The sequence below is a fragment of the Eretmochelys imbricata genome, chromosome 14, assembly GCF_965152235.1.
Source record: "Eretmochelys imbricata isolate rEreImb1 chromosome 14, rEreImb1.hap1, whole genome shotgun sequence".
NCBI classification, from domain to species: Eukaryota; Metazoa; Chordata; order Testudines; family Cheloniidae; genus Eretmochelys; species Eretmochelys imbricata.
The window spans coordinates 40,295,837-40,305,795 of record NC_135585.1 but is presented as its reverse complement, the minus strand read 5'-3'; the positions used below and the strand labels follow the sequence as shown (position 1 = coordinate 40,305,795).

General features: G+C 46.2%; 1 pseudogene; it reads left to right on the top strand.

Annotated features, from left to right (window-relative positions):
* Positions 1 to 2,266: 2,266 nt before the first annotated feature.
* LOC144274026 (olfactory receptor 6B1-like) lies at positions 2,267 to 6,824 on the top strand (annotated as a pseudogene).
* Positions 6,825 to 9,959: the final 3,135 nt, after the last annotated feature.

The following is a 9,959-nucleotide window of genomic DNA, read 5'->3' as shown; positions in this document are numbered from 1 at the left end:
TTTTCACTTAAAAAAGAAAAGAGTCAGTGTGGACCAGAGGATGTATGATATGAGATAAGAATTTTTATTAAGTATCAAGGAGTTCATTTAAAATAAAAATGTTTCTCAGGTTTGGTCAATATGAAACATAACCAGGCTTCCTTACTTTGTACACTTGACATCATGATGGGTGAAAAAAGGGAAAACATCAAATGTGTCTTTACAAATCAGTTTAACCTAATACAGGTCCGCAAAGCCTGAAATGCTTTAATCTTAATTATACATTTTTAGCATGGTGACACTAAAGGGCAAGGTTAAGTTTTCTACTGGAGGAAAACCTCTTATTTATGCAGAATAATGGGGGGAACACCAACAATTAGTACTGGTCAAAAATATTCCATCAAAACATTTTTTCTGCAGAAAACTGGGTTTTCAACAAAATGAAAATTATACAGGAAAGTGTCTGCTCCTCTAAACAAACACCACCCCCCCCAAAAAAAAAAATCCCAAGCCATTATTTTTAATTTGAAAAGCAAACACTATCAGATTTTGGTCAAAATATTTCAATTTTTAGCAGCTTTCAGCAGAAAATATTCAGGTTTTGACTGAAAAAAATTGGGTTTCAGCTAAAAATCTTTCAGTTTTTCAATGACAGTTCAAAAATGTTGCCGAGAAAAAAAGATCTGACCAACTTTACCAAAAATTCATAAAAGTAAATCAGGCAACTTTATGCTTTCTCCAGTGCTGTCCCACAAAGTTACTTCAATATCCACCTTCAATTCCCTCCTCAAGACACTGCTTCATAATGATAACTACAAAAACCGTGTCAATGGTTAGGCTGTTGGTATGCAGAGACCAATGCCTATCAGCTGAACATGAGCTTCCAGTGTGACGCTCTGGCCAAAAGGGCTAATGCAATCCTGAGATGCATAAACAGGCGAATCTCCAGTAGGCCGAGAGAGTTTATTTTACCTCTGTATTTAGCGCTGGTGTGACCACTGCTGGAATACTGTGTCCAGTGCTGGTGTCCACAGTTCAAGAAGGATGTTGATAAATTGGAGAGGGTTCAGAGAAGAGCCACAAGAATGATTAAAGGATTAGAGAACATGTGTTATAGTGAAAGACTCAAGGCGTTCAACCTATTTCCCTAACAAAGAAAGGCAGAAGGGGTGACTTGATTACAGTCTATAAATACCTACACAGGGAACAAATATTTGATAATGGGCTCTTCAGTTTAGCAGAGAAAGGTCTAACATGGTCCAATGGCTGGAAGTTGAAGCTAGACAAATTCACACTGGAAATAAGGTGTGATTTTTTTACAATGAGAGTAATTAACCATTGGAACCATTTACCAAGGGTTGTGGTGGATTCTTCGTTACTGACCATTTTTAAATCAAGATTGGATGTTTTTCTAACAGATATGCTCTAGGAAATATTTAGAAGTTCTCTGGCATGTGTTATACAGTAGGTCAGACTACATGATCACAATAGTCCTTTCCGGCCTTGGAATCCAAGAATACAATCTCACTGTTTCCTTGTACTCCCCTGTTCGTCTGTCTCCATCTGTTGTCTCTAGTCTGATACTTAGGCCTGGTCTACAGTACGTGGTTATTTCGGAATTAGCTGAGTTACCTAGAAATAAAACTCATTCTGTCCACATGACCAAACCAGTTTTTTTTTATTTAAAGGGCTCTTTAATCTGATTCCTGTATTCCACCTTGGCAAGTGGAGTAGCGCTAAAATCGAGATCGCAGTTCCGGGTTACAGGTACTGTGGATGCAATTTGACAATATTGGCCTCTGGGAGCTATCCCAGAATGCTCCCTTGTGACCACTCTGGACTACACTCTGAACTCTGATGCACTAGTCAGGTAGGCAGTAAAAGCCCCGTGAACTTTTGAATTTCCTGTTTGGTCAGCATCAGCACAGGTGACCATCAGCACAATCCACCATCACAGGCGATCATGCAGAGTCCACCATCACAAGAGACCATGCAGTCCAGTATTTGCAGATGAGTTCCAGCATGGTCCAAATGGGAGGTACTGGATCTCATTGCATGCTGGGGAGACAAATCTGTTATGACAGAACAATGTTCCAAAAAAAGAAACGCAAATACGTATGCTGAAGTCTCCAGGGCCATGACGGAAAGAGGCTACTCCAGGGACACAGAGCAATGTTGTACAAAAATCAAGGAGCTCAGGCAAGCATACCGAAAAGCCAGGGAGGCGAACGGGCACTCTGGGTCACAGCCCCATACATGCCGCTGCTACCGTGAGCTGCATGCAATTATGGGGGGTGATGCCACCACTACTCCACCACTGTCTGTGGACACCTGCAAGGGGGGAGTAGCACGGAGCAAGGAGGATGAGTTTGTGGAGGACGAAGAGGAGGAGGAGGAGGAGGAGGAGGAGAAGGAGGACAGTGCGCAGGCGGCAAGTGGGGAATCTGTTTTCCCCACTAGCCAAGAACTATTCTTAATGCTGGAGCCAACAGCCTCCCCCCACTCCCAAGGCATGCTCCTGAGACGGCACTTCTGGTGAGTGAGAGCTTGATCGGAGCCACGCGGTGGGGGGGTGGGGGGAAACCCAGCTGCCCTGGGCTGTTCGTGTTTAATTTAAAGGGCATATCCCTGATCAAAGCCTAATCGGAGCCCCACAGTGTGTGGGTGGGTGAGGAGGGGGAGGGTGTTGTGTGAAGCGATCATCCCAGAGAGCCCACAGGCCCTCCTTCTATATGGCAAACCCACCAGGCATTGCTTACTAAGGGAAAGGGGGCCCGGCAATTTGAAAGCATTGAAATGAATGTGGAAGAAGCAGAACCCCGCATGTCCCTAGGGTTTACCATGGCTGCCTGCAGCTGAATTCTGTTGCCCAGCCGCATGTGATGGCTTACTCACACCAAAGTGGCAGGCACTTCAGTATAAGAGGCAAAATGAGACCTTGTACAGAAAGAACATGTGCTGTGTACTATGAATTCCCTGTTTCATGGAGAAACAGTGTCCCCTTTGTTCTCTAAAATGTATCTTTTAAAATACTACCCTCCCTTTTTCTCCTCCCGCAGCAGGTGTAAATGTTTGAACACGTCCCCTATCTACTCTGTCCCAGAGGCTGGTCCAGATTAGAAGGCAGAAAAAACGAACTTGTGACAACATGTTTACCAAGCTCATGCAGTCCTCCAGCACTGATAGGGCCCAGTTGAATGCATGGAGGCAAACGATTGCAGAGTTTCTTAAAGCGCTGCATGAATACGAAGAGAAGAGGGACATGCACAATGAGAGCAGGCAGGATGCTATTGTCAAGCTCATGGGGGAGCAAACTGACCTGCTCCGCTGTATGGTGGATCTAATCCGGGAAAGGCAGCAAGACCACAGACTGCTGTGGCAACCCCTGAATAACCGCCCTCACTCCTCCCCAAGTTCCATAGCCTCCTCACCCAGACGGCCAAGAACACGGGGAGGGGGAGGCTACAGGGACCCACACAGTCAACCCCAGAGGATTGCACAAGCAGCAGAAAGCTGGCATATCCTAAATTTTGATTTGGTTTCTGGACTTGTCCTTCCCTCCTCCTCCACCCCCCTAACCCAATACCCCCCCTCCCCATCTAGCTTCTGATTTCTCTCAATGTTTTGTTCAACAAATAATAAAGAACAGTTTTTAAACAATTGTGACTTTATTTCCTTTCATATACATAGAGGGCTGGTAACTTTAAGAGAAACAAACACAACTGTCACACCGTACCCTGGCCAGTCATGAAACTGGCTTTCAAAGCTTCTCTGATGTGCAGCACGCCCTGCTGTGCTCTTCTGATTGCCCTGTTGTCTGGCTGTGAGAAACTGGCTGCCAGGCGAGTTGCCTCAACCTCCCACCCCGCCATAAATGTCTCCCCCTTACTCTCACAGATATTGTGGAGCACACAGCAAGCAGCAATTACAATTGGAACATTGGTTGTGCTGAAATCTAACTGAGCCAGTAAACTGCGCCAGCGCACTTTCAAATGTCCAAACGCACATTCTACCACCATTCTGCACTTGCTCAGACTATAGTTGAATGCTCCTTACTACTGTCCAGGGTGCCTGTGTACGGCTTTATGAACCATGGCATTAAGGGGTAGGCTGGGTCCCCAAGGATAACTATAGGCATTTCAACATCCCCAACAGTAATTTTCTGGTCTGGGAAGTAAGTCCCTTCCTGCAGCTGTTCAAACAGACCAGAGTTCCTGATGATGCGAGGGTCATGCACCTTTCCCAGCCATCCCACATTGATGTTGGTGAAATGTCCCTTGTGATCCACTAGTGCTTGCAGCACCATTGAAAAGTACCCCTTGCGGTTTATGTACTGGCCACCCAGGTGTTCTGGGGCCAAGATAGGGATATGCGTTCCGTCTATCGCCCCACCGCAGTTAGGGAACCCCAGCGCATTAAAGCCATCCACAATGGTCTGCACATTTCCCAAAGTCATTACCCTTGATAGCAGCTGGTCAATGATTGTGTTTGCTACTTGCAGCACAGCAGCCCCCACAGTAGATTTGCCCACTCCAAACTGATTCCCAACTGACCGGTAGCTGTCGGGCATTGCAAGCTTCCACAGGGCTATTGCCACTCGCTTCTCAACTGTGAGGGCTGCTCTCATTTTGGTGTCTTTGCACTTCAGGGCCGGAGACAGCAAGTCACAATGTTCTATGGAAGTGACCCTATGCATATGAAAGTTTCTCAGCCACTGGGAATCATCCCATACCTGCAACACTATGCGGTGCCACCAGTCTGTTCTTGTTTCCCGGGCCCAGAATCAGTGTTCCACAGCATGAACCTGGCCCAACACCACCATGATCTCCCAGTCGCCACATGCCGTGCTTCTAGAAACGTCTGTATCCATGTCCTCATCACTATAGTAATCACGCTGTTGTCGCTTCCTTGCCTGGTTTTGCAGGTACTGCGCATACTGCTGGATAATGTGTGAGGTATTTACAATGGTCAAAACTGCAGTGGAGATCTGATCAGGCTCCATGGCTATGGTGCCTGCACGGGTAATCCTGGAAAAAGGGTGCGAAACATAGGAGAGCAGAGTGGCAGCGGAAGCTGTGGTGTTTGGTTCATGGTAGCTGAAAAAAAGTGGAAAATGGTTGTCTTCTGTAGCTTTCACAGAGGTGGGAGCCCAGGACAGACAACATGGAGAAGCTTGGAAGCCTGGCAATAGTGGGAGAGCAGAGTTGGCAGTGGAAGCTGTCCTGCTCAGTTCACGATGGCCGAGCAGAGTTGGCAGTGGAAGTGTTCGATGAGGAAGAGAAAGAGTAGATAGTAGAGATTACATAGGAAGATGAGAGGAAATGAGAGGTGGATGCATAGTAGCAGGAGAGCAGCGGTGCACCGTCTGCTGAAAGCAGTATGGCGTCTGCATGCCAAAAAGACGCAAAATGATTTTCTGCTGTAGCTTTCACGAAGGGAGGAGCGACTGACAACACACACCCAGAAACACCCATGAGAATGTTTTTGCCCCATCATGCACTGGGAGCTTAACCCAGAATTCCAATGCGCGGCAGGGACTGCGGGAACTGTGGGATAGCTACCCACAGTGCACCGTTCCGACATTCAGTGCTAGCCTTGGTACTGTGGACACACTCTGCCGAATTCACACGCTTTAGTGGGGTCACAGAAGATCGAATATATAAAATAGCTTCCAAAAATTCCAATAGAATAATTTTGAAATAATTTCATACTGTAGACATACCCCTAGACTGTAAAATCCTTGGGGCAGAAACTGCCCTTTTCTTCTGTGTTTACACAGCACCTAGTACAATTGGGTCCTCGTCCAATACTGATGCTTTTATGTGTTATGGTAATACAAATAAATAATTATTATTATTAATAAAGCCCTGTTGTGAGAGCTAACAATGTTCTTCTAGGTTTTGTTTTCTCTCTTTGAAGACATGCCTGGCGTAGAGCGGGAAACTCAAATGACCATTACAGCGTTCATCCTCCTGGGATTCGGGGACCTTCCTGAGCTGAAGATCCCTGTATTCATGGTGTTCCTGGCTACCTACATAGTAACACTCACCAGGAATATCCTGATCATTGCGATGGTATCATATAACCACAACCTGCACAACCCCATGTACTTTTTCCTGGGCAACCTGTCTGTCCTGGAAGTCTATTACACTACCAGTGTCACCCGCAAGATACTGAAAACCCTTCTGGTTGTTCAAGAAGAGGTTTCCTTCTCTGCTTGCCTCCTGCAGTTCTACGTCTTCGGCTCTCTGGCAGTTGCCGAGTGCTTCCTGCTTGCTGCCATGTCCTACGACCGCTACTTGGCCATATGCAAACCACTGCATTACACTTCCACCATGAGCTTCCAGCTTTGCTTTCAGTTGGCAGTGGAGTCGTGGGTCATCGGGTTCCTCTCACTGGTGGTCACCATGCTCATGGTTTCTATGCTTCCAATGAGATCGACCATTTCTTCTGTGACCTGACGCCCATCATTAAACTCTCCTGTGGGGACACCTACATGGTCAGGCTACCGACTTTCTTCATAGCCTCCCTTGTGTTCTTCTCTCCCTTCCTTCTAACCCTACTTTCTGACTACAAAATCATCTCCACCATCCTGAAGATTCCTTCCACCACAGGGAAGCAGAAAGCCTTCTCCACCTGCTCCTCCCACCTCATTGTGTTGTCTGTGTTCTATGGCACACTGATGGTGGTCGATGTGGCTCCCACAGCCAACCAGTGGACAAACTTAAACAAGGCGTTCTCCGTGCTGTACACAGTGGTGACCCCACTGATCAATCATATACAGCCTGAGGAACATGGAGGTCAAAGAGGCATTGAGAAAGCTTTTCAGTAAAAATCTATTCTAAGTGCATGACTGGGGGCTCTGGCCTATCTTGATGGCTAAATCCTTTCTCACCTTATACATGCAAGTAGTCTCATTGAAGTCAATAGCCCAAAGTCCAAGCTTTGTCAAAGCTGCTAAAGGGATTTGGATGCCCTATGCATATACAACTTAATACCAAATGAAGGATGTGCCAGTAGCTAGGACACTAGCTTGGAACTTGGGGAAACTACTTTTAGTTCCCTCCTGTGGTAAATGTTTCCTGTGTGAGCTTCGCTAAATTCTCAGTTTGCAAGGCCAGAAGGGACCACTGTGATCATCTAGTCCAATCTCCTGTATAACACAGGCCATAGAATAATCCCTGATATAATTCCTATCACAGATCTTTTAGAAAAAATAATCCAGGCTTGATTTAAAAATTGTCAGTGATGGAGAATCCACTACAACCCTTGTTAAATTGTTCAGAGGGGGGCAGAGAGATATGTTGTGTTTACACATGGATTGGCACCCAGGAGGCAAATTATGTATTTAGCAGCAGAGGGGAGATGCAGATTTTTTTATGCCCTGCCCCTTGTGGGCAATGCCCATAGTGACTGGACACGGGGAACACTTCATCCAAATATTGCCAGCAGCGCCTCAACCATGTGCCCTCATGCAGTCCCACTGACCTCAGCTAGGTTCCATATAAATGCTGGTGTACACCTAAACTAAGCAATTTGTAGAAGGGCCTTAGTTTTCTATTTGCTGCAACCAGTAGCCTTACTTTCCTGCACCCCAAAATTTGTTATTACATTCAGCAGCCACTGATAAACACATATGCAAAAATGACCAGCAATGACATTAATGTTGTGCTCATTATGTTTCAGATTTAACACCCCAAGGCAATGAGATAAGTCTACTGAATTTGATGTTTCTGCAAAAATGACTTTTCTGGTATGTAATTTGAAATAATGAGATCTCAGAGTTGACACCACATTAAGATGAATGAGGGATGAGCACACCAGTCTTATAGGTATTGGTCTTGATTTTGCTTGGCCTTCCCTCTTGTGCATTGTCCCTTTGCAATGTAATGCAATGTAAAACTCTAGCAAATCAGAACTAGGGATTGCCATTTTCTGTTTCTTTGTATATCATCTAGCACAATGGGGAACCATTGTGGTTGGCTTCTAGGAGCTATGACAATATCAATGTTAATTCATGGATTTTAAGGCCAGAAGGGACCATTACAATCATCTCAACTCTACCTCCTGTGTAACACAAACCAGAGAGAGCCACCCAGTCATTCCTACATCAATCCCATATACTGTGGTTGAGCTAGAGTTTATCTTTTAGAAAGAGATGTCCAATCATGATTTAAAGGTTTCTAACCAACAGTGGAGTGAAGTTCTGGAACAGCCTTCCATGGAGAGCAATGGGGACAAAAAAACTAACTGGTTTCAAGACTGAGCTTGATAAGTTTATGGAGGGGATGGTATGCTGAGACTGCCTACAATGGCATGTAGCCAATCTGTGATCGCTAGCAGCAAAAATCCCCAATGGCCGTAGACGAGACACTAGATGGGGAGAGCTCTGAGTTACTACAGAGAATTCTTTCCCAGGTGTCTGGCTGGTGGGCATATTTGGGGTCGGGAAGGAATTTTCCCCCAGGTCATATTGGTAGAGACCCTGGGTTTTTTTCACTTTCCTCTGCAGCATGGGGCACTGATCACTTGCAGGTTTAAACTAGTGTAAATGGTAGATTCTCTCTAACTTGAAGTCTTTGTACCATGTTTTGAGGACTTCAGTAACTCAGCCAGAGGTCAGGGGTCTATTACAGGAGTGGGTGGGTGAGGTTCTGTGGCCTGCAATGTGCAGGAGGTCAGATTATATGCTCACGATGGTCCCTTCTGACCTTAAATTCTGAGTCTATGAGAAGGCCTCTGGTACCCTCTGCTGCTCCCTACATCTGTCACAGGCAGAAACTTAGGGGGCTGCACGCCTCTTTGGTTATAGTGATGGAGCAGTGCACCCAGCTGGGCCCTGGGCCCCCACTCCAGCCAACCCTCCCCACCCAGGCCCCTCACCACCACTCTGACCACCCCCTGCAGCAAAGCCCCCTGCTCCCACTCTGGCCAGCCCCATCCAGCTAGGTTTTGTGTTCTGGAGGCCCCAAATGGGGTCATTGGCCCATGGCAGAGTAATAGGTCACAGCCATAGACTCTTATTGTGTACGTGTGGGGGTTTTGTTTGGTTTTCTGTTTTCAAAAAACCTAAAAAGCCATTTGCACTAAAAGCATTGGATAACACACTCAGCTCAGCCTACATGAGCAATGAAGATTTACCCTGTTTGTTAGAGAACTCAAGTTTGGGATTTTAAAGGTTTGGAAGGGAGCTAGGTGCCTAAATCCTATTAATTCTCCCATTGACTTTAAAACCCTAAACCAGAACAAGTCTATTATTTCTCTTTCTTTGAATGTAAATCCCCATAGGTCTAGAACCCAGGTCTTAAAAGCTACCAGGCAGTTAACAGCTCCAGGCTGGCTCCCAGCAGTAGCTGTAACCAGTTTGCACTCCACTTCCCAATACCCACTGTCTGCACAGACCATGGGACATTCCATCTCCAGGGTTTGATAGGCAGCAGCCCCATGGCTTCTCATTTGCTCCCTGCCCTATATAAACCCACGGGGCATTCCAGGAAGTGTCCAAGCAACAGTGTGGATCTTCTGTAGCTGTTATGACTGTTCTTGTTCTATGCCCTTGAACTTCTGTCTTGACCTTGGACTTCGTATCCTCACTTGGACCCTGAAACCTGACTGGGACTCTGACACTTGGTATCGACCGTGGCCTGGAACTGACCATGAACTCCTTGGCTACTCCTAGCCTCAGGTTTGCCCCTGCTTTGCCCCTTGGCCCTGACTGCCCTTGCTGAGATCCTGACATTGATAGTCTTTCAAATATCACTGGGGACTGGGCAGGTTGTGTACAGTGATCTGGGTGTATTCCGTGAGGCGTAGTCAGAGTTTATTTGTGATGAAGAGGGAGTTTTCTGTAATATTTTAATAAATGGCATGTATGGCAGTGACTTACTTGCCTCGGCATTGCTACCAAGTGGATGTAAAAGGGTTAAAATGCTCTTGGGGCTGAGCTGTAGTCACTGTCTGGGGGGTAGGAATGGGTCATT